The following is a 13,302-nucleotide window of genomic DNA, read 5'->3' on the forward strand; positions in this document are numbered from 1 at the left end:
AAGTTGAGATTTTGATATTTTCTTAATAATTTAAGACAAATTTAAGCCTTAATTTAAAGTGCTTCTCTTGTGGAACAATGAAATATGCCAACACTTGGGGAATATGCTTAATTTCAATTGACATAAATTAATCAAGAGAATTAGAAATGTCAAGTTATGTTTCGGCACTTTCTTGAAGCACTTTGGGCAAATCTAGGGTTTAAGTTTTAGGATTAGCTAAGATTAAGGATACTTAGATAGATAATCTAGGTATTTTATTTATGCTAAATCTTGCCATGATTGTTTGCTCATTATATGACATGACATCATGATTATATTTGCATTCATACCTTATGATGAAAAACACAAAAAATACCATGTCATGCACTCATACATCATGTAGTTATAGGAATCTTTCTTTTGAAAGCTATTTCATTTTGATGTATGCCATAACATAATCATGCATTAAGTTTAATTCCTTGTAAGCAAGGACAAATGGCATTTTTCAACAAGTGTTTTCAACAAGTGTTGTCAATAAGTGGTATTAACAAGTAACATCCTAAGTGGATGTTCAATATCCACAAAATGCCTAGATAGATATGCATGATCCCTAGATTAGGGCAAAACCAAATTTTACATCTCACAAAGACACATAAAATGACTTGTATGTGTTTTAGTGCACGTTAGATACAAGTGAGATGTTAGGAAGATGAATAAAACTCAAGATGTTGATTTAGTGCATTCTTTTGAGTTTTAGGTTCATCAAAACACATAGTTATGTGTTTTCCCATCATTGGGAAAGCTAATGTACAAGTCATGTGCATTAAGCCCAAGGAATGTGATGGGATATTAGTTTTGAAAATTATTTTAAAAGGCTTTTGGAAAACCTTGGTGAAGGCTATCTTTTGATAGTAATCACCATTGAATAGTTAGACACAAACTTGAAGAAAACACTAAAGTTTTTGTAAGTTCTCAAGTTTGTGTCAATTTTTGAAAATATGATGTATTTTCATAGAAAACTATTTTTCCATGATAAAGTATGCCCTAAATAATGTCTACACGAAATTTCATGATTTTTGGATTTTTGTAGATTTTTCTAGGGGTTTCTGAAGTTGGCTGAATTTGAAATTCAGCAACTATCAGAGCTCCGATCGATCCATGGATCGATTGGAGTGTCTGAATCGATCAGTGGATCGATTCATAAGGCAATTCTAGCGAGTAGAAGCTCGCTGGATCGATCAGTCGATCGATCCAAGTAGACTGAATCGATCAGTGGATCGATTCAGCAGGGTTCAATCGATTGGAACCCAACTCTAATCGATCGAAGATGCTGATTTTGGCTGGGAATGTCTGATTTCAGCATCTTTGAACCTGTTTTAGTCTAGTTAACCATTCCAAACCCCTGAAAATACATTTGCATACATAAAAAGGGTGTTTTCGTGTGGAAAACAAGGATGGATTGGTTAAGGAAGGCTAAGTTGGAGTTTAGGTTGAGGTTTGTTTCAATTTTTGAATATTTGAACCTCAAAACTTCTAAAATTGAGTTCCCTAAAGTTTAGGGATTCCAAGTCATTGTTGGTGCAATGACAGAAGTTACCACCATGTCTTTAGGGGGAGGGACTCTTTAAAGACATGAAAATTATTTTTCATGAACCTTGGAAGGTGGTTAACCTTCCGTTAAGAACATGCTCAAGGTTGAGTGTTTGAACTTTAATGGGGAGTGGATATCCTCATTGTTCAAGTGGTTTCAAGTGGATAATGCTCAAGGATGGGCATTTGCCTACATTGGGGGAGAATGTAGGGTTAAGGATAATGAAGGGTATGAGATCTTCATTATCGTGTTGATCACAACGACTAAAGTTGTGAACAACGATGAGCAACTCTTCAGGGGGAGAGTTTTCAACAAGTGAATTTGTTGATGTGTGCCCAAAAATGGGGCATGGTTTGATGTGTGCCAATAGGGGGAGAATGAAAGGGAGTAAGTTAGACTTTCATTACCTAGAGGGAGTTTGCCCTCTTAGGGGGAAAATAAAGGGCTTAACTTATGTATTCATTACCTAGTGGCATGAAGAAGGTTTAGGCTATGGGATTAGCCTAACTTACATATGGTATTGTAAGTGATAGTGTTGATATTGTCAAACATCAAAAATGGGGAGATTGTTGGTGCAACATCCCTCAGGTCAAGGTTGACCTGGTTGACCAAGCTTGAGTCTTGGTTTGGGTTTCGATGTTTGACAATACAAGGTTGATTGAAGAAGAGTCAAGTAGGTCAAGGATGACCGGATACTTGACTGGAAAGTCCTAACTGGGATGTTAGGCAGAAGAAAGTCCTGGTGAGTGAAGGCAGGTGAAAATCCTAGTAAGTAAAGCTAGGTGAAAGACCTGGTGAGTGAAGCCAGGCAGAAGAGAAGTCCTAGTGAGTGAAGCTAGGCAGATTGGAAGTCCTGGTGAGTGAAGCCAGGCAGAAGAAAGTCCTGGTGAGTGAAGCCAGGCAGAAGAAAATCCTGATGAGTGAAGCCAGGCAGAAGAAAATCCTGGTGAGTGAAGCCAGGTAAAAATCCTAGTGAGTGAAGCTAGGTGAAAGACCTGGTGAGTGAAGCCAGGCACGGGGAAATCCAGATGGGTCAAGATTGACCAGACATCTGGTGGAAGTCCAAGTAGGTCAAGGGAGTGACCGGATACTTGGCACGAAGAGAAAAGTCCAAGTGGGTCAAAGGGATTGACCGGACACTTGGTGGGGAGTCCTGGCAGGTCAAGAGAGTGACCGGATGCTAGGCATGATATACCAACAGGTCAAGGTTGACTGAATGTTGGTTTGAGAGGCTTGGGACTTGGTTTTGGACAAAAACAAAGAGCTGGATCGATCATGGGATCGATTCAGGAGCTGGATCGATCAGTGGATCGATCCAGGCTTTTCCCAGCGAACAGAAAGCCTCTGGATCGATCAATGGATCGATCCAAGCCTTTCCCAGCGAACAGAGAGCCTCTGGATCGATCAGTGGATCGATCCAGAGGTCCCAATCGATCAGCCAATCGATTGGGACGCTACTGGTTCGCGCGATAAGCGCTGGATCGATCCGTGGATCGATCCAGGCATTTTCCCAGAGCACAGAGGCGCTCTGAATCGATCCGTGGATCGATCCAAAGCCTCCCCGATCGATTGGCAGCTTTCGAATCGATTGGGATCCGACCGTTGCGTCGTATTTGAGCTGCAGGCGTGCGATGGCTGCGGCAGAACTTCACCGATTCATCTCAAATCACTTCAGCGCTTCCACAGCTTCTCCACAAAGATCAGATCGCCAGTTCTTGAAGGTTCTTGGAGGTTTTCCAAGTCAAGAGGAGGATCTACAGCTGAAGAAGAAAGCTAGGGTTAGGGTTTTCATACTCATTGTAAGCTTTTGCTTGTATTTGTGTATCCTTTTCCTTTCTTCTTGTAGTGTGAACTTGTAGAGCTTCTCCGCCTTCGGTAGTTACCGAAAAGGAGTGTTTATTAGTGGAGGTGTGTGTGTGTGCGTGGATCCTTGGACTAGTCACCTCTTGTGAGGTGGATACCAAGTAAAATCCCAAGTGTTAGCGTTATATGCTTTTGTTTCTTTGTATTTCCGCTGCACATCCTTGAAGAAACGAGCAACGCTGACAACGAACACGCGAAGAGCTATTCACCCCCCCCCCCCTCTAGCTACTTTTCGGTCCTAACAAGTATGCTTACGAGGGTCCTGTTGGTTGCTACTCGGAAAACCTAATGGTTCCACTTTACAAAAAATTTGTACAAAGGTCTGAACCTTTTCCTAGCTACCATGTGTTCTTTTAAATTAAACTTGGATCGCCTGCTGAACTTAACACGTTTGATCCAAAGTTTAATCTATTTGTTCTTTTAGGTTTAGACTTGGATCTCCTGCGAAACTTAACACGTTCGATCCAAATCACCTAGGTTATTAATTTCATTAAATATTAGTTTCCAAAATTGACTTCCAGGACTGCATGGCGAGGCACATGACCTTCTTGGATATGGGAACAACCACCACCTCCTAGACAAAGCCTTTTAAGGAAAGTTAATATTTAATTTCCTTAAATAACTTTAGGTCAACCGAAAAAAACAATCAACTCACAAGGAAAAGAAAAACAAAAGAACACTACATCGAAAACAAATTCGAAATACTAGAATCGTATGCCTCTTGTATTTAGTATTTTTTCATGAAGATGAAACTAGTATGATGCGGAAATAAAATACTAGTATACCTTTTCTTTTGCAAGCAAAAAACCTCTAGATCTTCTACCGTATTTCTCTTCTAGCCTCGGACGTTGTGTGGGCAACGGTCTTCCGAGATGAGAAACCACCAAAGCACCTTCTTCTCCTCCTTGCAAGGTTCGGCCAAATCAAGTGTACCTCCAAGGAAGAAGAGAAACCACCACCAATGCTCCAAGGGATGAAAGCTTTCTCTCCTTCTTCTCCAAGCTAGAAAACCGGCCACCACTTGATCTCCAAGAGGAAGAAGAGATTCGGCCACAACAAGGAGAAGAGAGAACTTGAAGGGGTCGGCCACACCAAGGAAGAAAAGAGGCAGAAGAATAATAAGGTTGTGTCTCTTGAAGGCACCCCAACCCCCTCTTTTATAATCCTTAGCTTTGGTAAAAAAGGAAATTTAATTACAATAAAATTTCCTTAACTTTCCTTGACATGAATTAATTAAGAAAAATAAAACAAAATTTCCTAAATCTTCATGTCATAGCCGGCCACATCAATAAGAGCAAACAAGGCAATTTCAATCAACAATTAAAATTCCTTATTTGTCTTCGGAAAATTTTAAAAAATAAAATTTCCCTTTAAAATCCCTTCATGGTTAATAAAAAGAAATTTCTATAATTTTAATTTTTCTACATGTGAATAATTTATAAAGAAGAAAAATAAAATATCTTTCCAATCTACAAATAAGGAAAGAGATCTAATCTCTTTTTTTAATCTTTTGTAGATCCTTTTAAAAGAGATATTTTAATTTTAAATCTCTCCAATAAATTATATCTTTCACATAAGAAAATTTTAAAAATTAAAATTCTTTTTAATTTAATGGGGGCCGGCCACCTAAGCTTGGGTTCAAGCTAGGGCCGGCCACCCACGAACCAAAGCTTGATTGGCCCTAGCTTGATCCACAAGCAAGCTTGGCCGACCCCTACATCATGGTTACGAAGGTGGGTATAGGTGGGTATAGTACTCTATAAATAAAAGGCTACGATAGGGACCGAGAGGAGGAATTGGTTTTGGTCTCCCGATAAAATTAAGCATCCCGTGTTTGCCCCGAACACACAACTTAATTTTATCAATAATAATTCATTCCACTAGAGAACTATTATTGAACTACCGCACCAATCCCAAATTACATTTTTGGGCTCCTTCTTATTATGAGTGTGTTACTCTCCCTGTGTTTAAGATGTCGAATGTCCACTAATTAAGTGAGTTACTGACAACTCATTTAATTAATATCTTAATCCAAGAATAGTACCACTCAACCTTATCATCATGTCGGACTGAGTCCACCTGCAGGGTTTAACATGACAATCCTTATGAGCTCATCTTGAGGACATTATCAACCTAGATCTCTAGGACACAGTTTCCTTCTATAATCAACAACACGCACTATAAGTGATATCATTTCCCAACTTATCGGGCTTATTGATTTATCGAACTAAATCTCACCCATTGATAAATTAAAGAAATAAATATCAAATATATGTGCTTGTTATTATATTAGGATTAAGAACACATACTTTCATAATAACTGAGGTCTTTGTTCCTTTATAAAGTCAGTATAAAAGAAACGACCTCTAATGGTCCTACTCAATACACTCTAAGTGTACTAGTATAATTATATAGTCAAGATAAACTAATTCCTAATTACACTACGACCTTCCAATGTTTTGTTTCTTTCCATTTTGGTCGTGAGCTACTGTTTATAATTTATAAGGTACTGATAACATGATCCTCTGTGTGTGACACCACACACCATGTTATCTACAATATAAATTAATTGAACAACTACATTTATCATAAATGGAGACATTTGACTAATGTGATTCTTATTTCTAGAAAAATGTTTATACCAAAAGCTAGGCTTTTAGTATACATCCTAACAATCTCCCACTTATACTAAAAGACTAAGCTGCTATATCTGCTGTCATACATCTGATTCCCAACCTTTCAACATGCCCATCAAAAGCTCTTGCCTTAAGGGCCTTAGTGAAAAGATCTATAGGTCATCATCTGATGCAATCTGGGCAGCAACAACTTCTCATCGTTTATATGATTTCTCGTATTGGGTGGTACTTGCGCTCTATTGTGTTTACTTGCCTTATAGACTCATGGTTTCTTCGAGTTTGCTACTGCACCACTATTATTATAATAATTTTTGGGCAAACGAGAAATCATGTCTGATCCGGCGGTAAGAATGGGGGACCCACTTCCTGAAGGGTCCCAGCCTGAGGACGGATGGAGGGCTGACTAAGCGGGTAATGGCCGCGTCAAGCAGTTGAGCAGGTCCGAGCGGAGCCAGAGATAACCCAGCCAGAGATAACCCAGCCAGCAGGGATCAATTTGGCGCCGTCTGTGGGAACGCACCTGCATCCGAGCAGAGGCAATGGACGAGGCTGGAAGACTACATACCGTGGTACTCTCACAAGAAGAGTTGGACGCTATAGTCGATGCGAGGGCAGCCAAGATAGTGGCGCAGCAAAAGGAGAAAGCACAAGCTGAGTGAGCGCAACAGCAAACAACCTCGGCTTCAGCAGGCCGGGCGGCGCAAGCAGACCGCCCGGAATATGTTTCAACAGGAGGGTTCCCTCAGGCACTCTTCCGTACTCCCCTAGAAATCGCGCCCGCTCACGGGGAGCAAGGATCTTCATCTGATGAGCCTCCCGTTCGGGATCATAGGAAGGGAAAAGCCCCCCGAGCGAACGCACCGCCCGAGCAGGTTCACCGACAGTTCTCTGAAGCCATACATCGGGATCCGTTACCAAAATACTATACACCACCGCCGATCGGAGCTTACAATGGGACGACCGACCCCGACGATCATTTGGGGAAGTTCGACAGCATCGCCACCTTGCATCAGTACTCCGATGGCGTAAAGTGCCGGGTATTTCTCACCACTCTATCGGAATCTGCACATAGGTGGTTTCGGAGGTTGCCGGACGGCTCTATCACTAGTTTCCAGGAGTTCCGAACGACACTTCTTCATCACTTTGCGAGCAGCCGACGTTATCAAAGGACAAGCGTCAGCCTGTTCACCATCAAACAAGAACCAAGAGAATCTCTCCGGGTGTATATACAGCGATTTAATCAGGTAGCAGTGGACACCCCCACAGCCACCTCGGAGACAATGGTAAACGCATTCACGTAAGGCCTCGCGGAAGGGGACTTCTTCCGCGCGCTCATTCGCAAACCGCCCAGAGACTACGACCACATGCTACACCGGGCGAATGAGTATATAAATGTGGAAGAGGCGGAGGCTGCCCGACGGAAGGGAACCCATGCCGAACAGAAGCAGCCCGCTGCCCATCAGCCACCAAGAGGACCAAGAGTTGAGGCATCCCGGGCACATCATGCGAAGTCCCCGGTGGTCCAAGAGGTAGCGGCCGAGCGGAAGCATCGACTGCCCCAGTCATTTCCCTCAAAAGCAGATGCTTCGTCTCCCGAATTCAACTTATAGCAAGCCCCTCTTCTGGAACCTCAAGAGTGGGAGTTTGATGTCAAGCAATGAATTGACTACATAGGAGAAAGATGGGGGGACGGGCCGTCGAGCGGATGAAGATCCAAGCCACCGACTCAATAAAGTAGGCCCCGAGCCGTTCAGCCGGAGGTATAATATCCGAGCCAAGCGCTCGACGAAGCAGACCCCGAGCCGTTCGGCCGGGAGTACGTTATCCGAGTTGGGTGAAAGGTGCGCTAAATGTAAATTTATATACATTTCGGTCGCCAATATACTTGTAATGCAGGAAGCAAAAAGATGAAAACACATTGAGCATTCTTCGCCGAACGGCTTACCGCGTGAAGACCCCACGCCGATTCGGCAGGGGCATATAAATTAGCCGAGCCAAGCGCTCGAATAGCGAAGGCCCCCGAGCCGATCGGCCGGGAGGTTTATATCCGAGCTGGGAGCTCGAGAGCGAAGGCCCCCGAGCCGATCGGCCGGGAGGTTTATATCCGAGCTGGGAGCTCGAGAACGACCGAGCCGATCGGCCGGGAGGTTTATATCCGAGCTGGGAGCTCGAGAGCGAAGGCCCCCGAGCCGATCGGCCGGGAGGTTTATATCCGAGCTGGGAGCTCGAGAGCGAAGGCCCCCGAGCCGATCGGCCGGGAGGTTTATATCCGAGCTGGGAGCTCGAGAACGAAGGCCCCCGAGCCGATCGGCCGGGAGGTTTATATCCGAGCTGGGAGCTCGAGAGCGAAGGCCCCCGAGCCGATCGGCCGGGAGGTTTATATCCGAGCTGGGAGCTCGAGAGCGAAGGCCCCCGAGCCGATCGGCCGGGAGGTTTATATCCGAGCTGGGAGCTCGAGAGCGAAGGCCCCCGAGCCGATCGGACGGGAGGTTTATATCCGAGCTGGGAGCTCGAGAGCGAAGGCCCCCGAGCCGATCGGCCGGGAGGTTTATATCCGAGATGGGAGCTCGAGGCCGAAGGCCCCGAGCTGCTCAGTCGGAGGTATATTGTACGAGCCAAAGGCTCAATTCCGAAGGCCCCGAGCTGCTCAGCCGGAGGTATATTGTACGAGCCAAAGGCTCAATTCCGAAGGCCCCGAGCTGCTCAGCCGAAGGTATATTGTATGAGCCAAAGGCTCAATTCCGAAGGCCCCGTGCCGCTCGGCCGGAGGTAAATTATCGGAGCCAAGCGCTCGACGACGAAGGCCCTGAGCTGCTCAGCCGGAGGTATATTGTACGAGCCAAAGGTTCAATTCCGAAGGCCCCAAGCTGCTCAGCCGGAGGTATATTGTACGAGCCAAAGGCTCAATTCCGAAGGCCCCGAGCTGCTCAGCCGGAGGTATATTGTACGAGCCAAAGGCTCAATTCCGAAGGCCCCGTGCCGCTCAGCCAGAGGTAAATTATCGGAGCCAAGCGCTCGACGACGAAGGCCCTGAGCTGCTCAGCCGGAGGTATATTGTACGAGCCAAAGGCTCATTTCCGAAGAACCTGTGTCGTTCGGCCAGGTAAACGTTATCCAAATTAGGCTTAAAAGCCCGACGAGCTCCGTCGTTAAAGATCGAGAGCCGCGCCGACCGGCTATAAATATCCGCACCGAGGAGCTCCGTCGTTAAAGATCGAGAGCCGCGCCGACGAGCTCCGTCGTTAAAGATCGAGAGCCTCGCCGACCGGCTATAAATATCCGCGCCGTCGAGCTCCGACGTTAAAGATCGAGAGACGGTCCGGCGTCTATAAACCCTCCGGCCGGGAAACCGGGAGACGAGCCGGCGTCTATAAATCCCCGAGCCGAAGACCGACGAGCTCCGTCGTTAAAGATCGAGAGCCGCGCCGACCGGCTATAAATATCCGTGCCGACGAGCTCCGTCGTTAAAGATCAAGAGGCGCGCCGACTGGTTATAAATATCCGCGCCGACGAGCTTCGTCGTTAAAGATCGAGAGCCGCGCCGACCGGCTATAAATATCCGCGTCGACGAGCTCCGTCGTTAAAGATCGAGAGCCGCGCCGACCGGCTATAAATATCCGCGCCGTCGAGCTCCGACGTTAAAGATAGAGAGACGGTCCGACGTCTATAAACCCTCCGGCCGGGAAACCGGGAGACGAGCTGGCGTCTATAAATCCCCGAGCCGAAGACCGACGAGCTCCGTCGTTAAAGATCGAGAGCCGCGCCGACCGGCTATAAATATCCGCGCCGACGAGCTCCGTCGTTAAAGATCGAGAGCCGCGCCGACCGGCTATAAATATCCGCGCCGACGAGCTCCGTCGTTAAAGATCGAGAGCCGCGCCGACCGGCTATAAATATCCGCGTCGACGAGCTCCATCGTTAAAGATTGAGAGCCGCGCCGACCGGCTATAAATATCCGCGCCGACGAGCTCCGTCGTTAAAGATCGAGAGCCGCGCCGACGAGCTCCGTCATTAAAGATCGAGAGTCGCGCCGACCGGCTATAAATATCCGCGCCGATGAGCTCCGTCGTTAAAGATCGAGAGCCGCGCCGACCGGCTATAAATATCCGCGCCGACGAGCTCCGTCGTTAAAGATCGAGAGCCGCGCCGACCGGCTATAAATATCCGCGCCGACGAGCTCCGTCGTTAAAGATCGAGAGCCGCGTCGACCGGCTATAAATATCCGCTCCTACGAGCTCCGTCGTTAAAGATCAAGAGTCGCGCCGACCGGCTATAAATATCCGCACCGACGAGCTCCATCGTTAAAGATCGAGAGCCGCGCCGACCGGCTATAAATATCCGCACCGACGAGCTCCGTCGTTAAAGATCGAGAGCCGCGCCGACCGACTATAAATATCCGCGCCGACGAGCTCCGTCGTTAAAGATCGAGAGCCGCGCCGACCGGCTATAAATATCCGCGCCGACGAGCTCCGTCGTTAAAGATCGAGAGACGGTCCGGCGTCTATAAACCCTCCGGCCGGGAAACCGGGAGACGAGCCGGCGTCTATAAAAACCGAGCGGAAAATCGACGATCACCATCGTTAAAAATCGAGTCAGTCCGGCGACTATAAATACCCCGGGCGGACGAACGAATATCAGAGAATAAGAAACCGCGGAAACCATAAGTATTAAAACATTTAGGCCCGATCGGGCGTTAGTCCATCTATACTTGGCGTTTGTTGACTTCACAGGCCAGATACGTGCAGAGCGAGTAGGCCCTCTCGCTCGGAATTTGTTTAATGGGTTAAGCTGATCGGCAGCGTGACGGAGAACACTTAGAGCATGACTGACTCTAAGCATAAACGTTAAGCATAACAGAAGAATATTATGGATAATGATCAGGAAGACGCAAGCAGAGACATAATTGCATTAAAGGGAAAGCATGCCGAACGGCAAGTACAAAAGGTTGCGCTGGGCGTAAGAAACGCAAAAACAAGATAGAGACGAGGAACACTCTTCACTCGGGGTTTTCGAAGTTAAAGAAACCGTTCGGAATGTCGTCTATCATGGCCGCCAGATCGGAGGCGGGAATGTGCATTTCCGCCGGGAGGTGGCCACCCTTCTTCAAGTACGCCATGGTGACCTTGACCGCCTCGACGAAAGTTGAGGAGACGTTGCCACCGAACTTTTCGCCGAACCACTCCGAGCGGAGGTATTCTTGGCGCGCTACTGCTAGGCGACTCGGCTCTCCCTCCTTATATTTTCTGAGCGCCGCCCGGGAGGCAATTAGTGAATCTTGGAGAACTCTCTGGTCCACCTCCGCTTTAGTGCGTTCAGCTGAGCGCCCATCCCGTTCGGCAGTTAATTGGGCTTCTAGGTCCTTGGATTGCTGATCTAGGGCTCGGACTTCAACTTTCATCTTGTCCAGATCAGCGATCGCCCGCCTCTTCCGGCTACTGGCGCGCTTCACGTCTGCGTCGCATTTCTTCACCAAGCCTTCAAGTCGAGCCACCTCTGTAGCCAGGTCGGCGGCCTTCTTCTGTTCGGCCTCGCGGGCTTGTTTCTCCCGCTCGGCCGATGGACCCCCCGAGACTTGGAGTTTTTCCATGAGATCCTCCAGCTCGGCCAGCCGATGGCTAGTGGCGATTTGCTCCGCCCAATGCTGTAAGTGAAATAATAAAATCAGAAACCAAACAGTAGCATGGCGCAGGAAGAAAAATGAACCTACCTGAGTGGCCTGCTGCATGTGGTTATCGCCGAGCTGCTTGGGCGTCATGAGGGCCACCCGAATCTGGGCGTCCTCGAAAAGTTTGGCGAGCGGACCCGTCAAGGTTATTTCATGAACGAGGCTTGATGGCCGATCGGTAGACAATAAATATTCCTCCGATGGGAATCGAAGGGTAGTCTTAATGGTCGGGTGGCCGGCCGGCACTTCCTCAGTCGCAGTCGCCTGGCCCGAGGACTCCCCTATGGTTGAAGTCTCGCCTGACCGTCGTAAGCAACGATGGGTCCACGGAGGAGAGCCAGAGGGCTGTGCGGTGGGCGAGGCCACGGGGGTCCCGATCTGCGACTCCGTGCGATCTGGCGAAGCGACCTCGATCGGCGTTTGTGGTTCGCCCTCTTGGGTCTACGGAAGGTTGGAGTCTCTTCGACGTTTCCGCCGAACTTCCAGTAGTGAACCCCCGGCCTGGGGGACTCCCAGCTCGGCTGGATCAGAGGAAACATGATCCGCCTCAACCTCCGTTGAAGCGGATTGGGTAACTTCTATTTCAGGGGCGGACTGTGTCCCCCCCTCGCCTGCATCTGCCGGGAGGCTGGGGATAAGACCCCGCTCGGCGAGTTCTTTTTTGGTAGCCGCCTCAATTTCCACGGCTTTCAATTTCAGATGATCAGTAGCCTTGGAGCGCCACATGACTTCAGCTGCAGTAGAAAAAATTAAAATCAGTTAGACAAAAAAGGCGAAGTGAGTAAAGAGTCCTTACCCATGCGGTAGGGAAGATTGGCCCGAACGGGAGATAATCCGAAAATGTACAACACCCCCTTGAGAAGCAACTGGTCGATTTTGTACCGCTGACCGGACAACCAGTTTGCCGCATGAAGGTAGGTTGGATTGCTTCTGAATTTGCCGAGCTTCGGCTGGGTCGGCACAGCGGTCTGCCATTTGGTTCTGAATGCTGGCCGCTCGGGAAGTCGTATATAGAAGAAGAACTCCTTCCAGTGCTTGTTGGAGGTCGGCATATTCTCAAAAAATTTGAAGCCTATTCTACTTTGAAAAATAAAAGTACCCAACTCGGATTGTTTGGGGTAGAAGAAGTAGTGGAATATTTTGGGGTCGAGTGGGATACTGTGCAGCTTAAAGAGGACGACCACCCCGCTCAGCAGCCTAAAGGAATTCGGCACAAGTTGGCCGAGCGGGATGCGAAAATAATTACAAACTTCCAAAACAAAACGATGGGTAGGAAATCTAAGGCCGCCATGGAATTGGTCCAGAAAAAAACAAATGGTACCGATCGGCGGGTTATGGGGCCGGTCGGTCGGGTCGGCTACAACTATTTCATGGTCGTCCGGGATCACGTACGTCCGAACAAGACGCCGAGCGCCCTCCTCGTCAAATTTACTCTCCATGGTCATATACCAGGGACCATGAACATCAACAGCGGGTACGGAAGTGCTCGCCATGACTAAAGTACCAAGAAAAAGAAAGAAGGAAGCCGAAAGAAACTCGGAAACGGAGGACAGATAAAAGTTCACAAG

This window comes from Zingiber officinale, chromosome 4A, assembly GCF_018446385.1.
Source record: "Zingiber officinale cultivar Zhangliang chromosome 4A, Zo_v1.1, whole genome shotgun sequence".
Taxonomy (NCBI): domain Eukaryota; kingdom Viridiplantae; phylum Streptophyta; class Magnoliopsida; order Zingiberales; family Zingiberaceae; genus Zingiber; species Zingiber officinale.